Genomic DNA, 4,464 nt, shown 5'->3' with positions numbered 1-4,464 from the left:
CCCCCCCCCCCCCCCCCCCCCTCCACTGGGCTGTTGTTTGAGTTTGCAAAACTAAGCAGGGTCTGGTTGGGTTAGGGCAGGGATGGGAGACCCAACTGAGAGCTAAGTGGCCTTGGTTGAAATTAGCTCTTGGGGGAGGTAACTTTTATGTTTCTGTGAAGCATTTTGGGGCCAGAATGCACGTTTTGGGGGGGTGGGGGCAGAGGTCAATCTTGGAATTGAAATGTGACTGCTTCTGGGGTGGAACCACGGGGACAGGAGGCTTGGGGTCCAGATGTCTGGGTTTTTCTGTTCTCTATACATCTTTAGTTAGTCTATAAGGTGCATCTCTCACCTGCCTTTGACCTACACAGCCAAGTACCCGCAGCTCCACCAATCCCTGCACTCAGCCCTGCCCTTCCACCAATCAGTGTGGAGCCCTGTGTGTGAGCCTGCCCCTGAAAGGTAGCCAATAGGAGCACAGTAGGGCAGGTGTCAACGGGAGCTGTAGGGGTTCATGTCAGCACCGAAGGCTGAAGCTAGACATGGTCTTTCCTGTGAAACTTTGGGGCAGTTACTACACTTCCCAGCATGCTGTGTGCCAGGGGCTTAGGTGGGAACTACAGCTCCCAGCATGCTCTGGGGCCCTTGGGTGCAGCCACTTCTGGGGGGAGGGGCAAGGAGGCTGCGCAGCCATTGGTGGCCACAGAATCCCTGACCTAGTTTAAGTGGGGCCTGGGGCCAGGACTCAGGGTTTCTGCTCTGGGAGGGGCAGGTCTGGGCTGGGAGTGCGGGTGCCTGGGGACTCTCTGCTTGGGTCGGCGAGAGGCTGGAGCCTGGACTCCTGGTTTTTGCTCTGTTTGCGGGAGGGGCTGGGACCTCTGCTGCCTGGGTTGTCTTCTCTGCTGCGGGGGGAAAGGGGCTCAGACACCATTTCCAGTTGGGGCAGCAGGGTGAGAGGCTGTGAGCCTGGATGCCTGGGTTTTAGTTTCCGTTGGGGGAGGCCGGGAGTCCAGATGCCTGGGTTCTGCTCCTATCGGGCCTGTCTGGCGCCAGGCGCACAAACCTCTCAGGCACACAGACCTCAGCGAAGAACATGCTGCTCTTGGCAGGGGGGGAGATCTCAGCTGCCAGAGGCCTCAGGAGACCTGGAGGTGAATAATTCACTACAGCAGCATGCAAATAGCAGGGAGCTCTGCTGACCGTCCAGACTTGGCGCTTCTCCCTTCCACCCCCTCCCTGGAGCTGCCTTGCCAGGGCCCCTTCAGCCTGAAGGTTGAGTCATCGGCAAGGACACATCACCCTCCATCCTACGCCAAAGTCTGTGGCCAAGTGCCTTTCCCTCAGTATCTCCTTCCAGCTTATTCAGCCCGGCCTGAAAAAAAACAAAAAACCAGCTGCTGTAAATCAGAATGCTCATTATACATGAGAAATATGGGAAGAGCAGTTTCAGCCCCTTGGTAATACTTTTGGTGTGAGATTTCCCCAGAGTGCCCAGCTGCTGGGTATCAGAGTGCTCATTTATATGCAAGAAATATGGTAAGAGCTGTTTTGGCCACTTACTGGGCACCCTGGAAAAACCATGGAGCAGATCCTCAAGGAATCCATTTCTAAGCACTTGGAGGAGATGAAGGTGATTAGGAACAGTCAGCAGGGATTCACCAACAGCAAGTCATGCCTGACCAAACTGATTGCCTTCTATGATGAGGTGGATGCGGGGAGCCCAGTGGATGTGGTATACTTTGACTTTAGCAAGGCTTTTGATACAGTCTCTCACAATGTTGTCGCAGGCAAGCTAAGGAAGTGCGGGCTGGATGAATGGACTGTAAGGTGGATAGAAAACTGGCTCAAACATTTGGCTCAGAGTGTAGTAATCAGTGGCTCGATTTGTAGTTGGCAGGTGTTATCAAGCGGAGTGCCCCAGGGGTTGGTCCTGGGGCCAATTTTGTTCAGTGTCTTCATCAACGACTTGGAAGATGGCGTAGAGTGCACTCTCAGCAAGATGGCAGATGACACCAAGCTGGGGGGAGTTGTAGATATGCTGAAGGCTAGGGGTAGGATTCAGAGTGACCTAGACAAATTGGAGGATTGAGCCAGAAGAAATCTCATGTCAACACGGACAAGTGCAAAGGCCTGCCCTGGGATGGAACAATTCCATGCACCGGGACAGGCTGGGGGCTGACTGGCCTGGCAGCAGCTCTGCAGAAAAGGACCTGGAGGTTATAGTGGACAATAATTTGAATATGAACCAACAGTGTGCCCTAGTTGCCAAGAAGGCTAACAGCATCCTGGGCTGCACTAGTAGGTATGTTTCCAGCTGATCAAAGGAAGTGATTATTCCCCTCAATTCAGCACTGGTGAGGCCACATCTGGAGTACTGTGTTCAGTTTTGGGCCCCCAGTTATAGAAAGGATGTGGGGAAATTGGAGAGAGTCCAGTGGAGGGAAAAGAAAATGGTGAGGGGGCTGGGGGACTTATGAGGAAAGACTGAGGGAACTGGGTTTATTTGTCTTCTCTTCTGAAGACTAAAGGGGATTTGATAGAAGCCTTCAACTACCTGAAGGGTGGCTCCAAAGAGGACGGAGCTGGACTCTTAGTGGTGGTAGATGACAGAACAGGGAGCAATAGTTTAAAGTTGCAGCAAGGGAAGTTTAGGTTAGATATTAATAAAAATTTTATCACTAGGGGAGGTAGTAAACCACTGGAACAGGTTACCCGAAGAGGTGGTGGAATCTTCATCCTTGGAAGTTTTCAAGACCCGGCTAGATAAAGCCCTGGCTGGGATGATCTAGTTGAGGATGTTCCTGGTCTGAGCAGGGGGTTGGACAAGGTGACCTCCTGAGGTCCCTTCCAACCCTAATTTTCTATGATCTCAGAGCCAATTTCCATAGTGATCCCTTTGGTATGAGATTTACTGGGCAGTCTTCATTCTTCAGATCAGCCCAGAGATCATCAGATCAACCCAGATATCAGATCAACTCAGAGATCAACAGGTAAATCCTGAGATCATCAGGAAAGCAGGGCTGGAAGGGGCCCCACAAGGTCTCATTTAGCTCAACCCCCTGCTCCAGGCAGGATCTCCCTTAGCTAAACTAGCCCAGACGTCAGGGTAGATGTGCACCTTCTAGACTTATGAAATCAGCTTGCTTCACCAGATGCATCCTAAATCATCCAACCTGCATCCCAGTGTCCATCCAACCTACTCTTGGACACAGCCAGGGATGGAGACTCCACCACATGTCTGGGCAGCCTGCTCCAATGCTAGACCACCATGGGTGTCTGGTGCCTCTTGAGTCAGGGGGGAACATGCCCCCCCTCCCCTGACACCAGTCAGTGACAGGGGTAGGAGGTGGGGGAGGGGTCCATCTCTTAGTTATGAGATTAAAACCACTCCACCCTGTTCTGGGTTTGATGAAGCCTTTGCTGTAGTAGAATCTCTCTGGGATTTTTCTATAGTCAGGAAAGGATTGGAAACAAAGAGTTGGCGTTTTCTGAGGTAGTCTGGGATCTAACATAGTGGTGGATAGGTTAGGGAGCAGAAAGAGATCAGTCAATGGTGCAGGGAGCACAGGTCAGATAGCAGAAAGCAGAGCAGCCAATGGAGCAGGGAGTATAGGGAAGGGAACAGAAAGCAGAGTAGCTGATGGAACAGGAAGTTCTGGGCAGGGAGCAGAAAGGAGAGCAACAGGTGGTGCAGGGAGCAGAAACCAGAACAACAGATGGGGCAGGGAACAGAAAGTAGAGCAACTGATGGGGCCAGGAGCCCAGGGTAGGGAGCAGAAAGGAAATTAGCCAATGGGGTAGGGAACAGGAAACAGGGCTGCTGGTTGGGCATGGGAAGGGATCAGAGTAGTGCTCAGGGAAGGGCCTGGCATTACTCTGTGGCTCCCTGCCAAAGAGGTCACCCCCCCCACCAAGTTAGTCTATAAAGTGCCATCCCCACCCCTGCCTGTTGCCTGACCCCAGGCTATGATACATGTTGCAGTGTCACGATTCTCCTCCAAGGGGCACTGGACCAGCACAGAAGAGCCTCTCCCAGTCAATGCAACCAGGTCATTCCTGCCTGTATCCCATGCTTGGGGCAGAGGTGGGGATTAGCACCCCAAACTCTCTCTCCTTTTTGGGCTGCTGGAGCAATGGTGGGGAAGAAGTGGAGATGCCTGGCAGTGAGACAGAGGAGCTATAAATACTTGAGCAGGAAGGCGAGAAGGACTTTGAGCTGAAGGACAAGGGGTGGCGGGAGCCAAGAATAGATTTAGGCCTGGAAATGAGGAAGGTGTTGAATCAGGGGTGGCAAACAATCTGCTTGGAAAAACAGAAGGGCAAAGAAAAATACCCTTCTTTTAAATAGTTTATAAGCTGGAGCTGGCTCTGACCGGGATTAGCCAGCAGCCAGGACCCCAGAGCTCCCTGTTCCCAGTGCGTTAAAACGAAAGCCTTTTTAAAAAGCATGAGACTGGTGTTAAGGTATCACAAGGTCTGGCC

Source organism: Alligator sinensis, unplaced genomic scaffold (assembly GCF_000455745.1).
Source record: "Alligator sinensis unplaced genomic scaffold, ASM45574v1 scaffold707_1, whole genome shotgun sequence".
Taxonomy (NCBI): domain Eukaryota; kingdom Metazoa; phylum Chordata; order Crocodylia; family Alligatoridae; genus Alligator; species Alligator sinensis.
The sequence above is the reverse complement of the archived record's forward strand: the minus strand, read 5'-3'. Positions refer to the sequence as shown.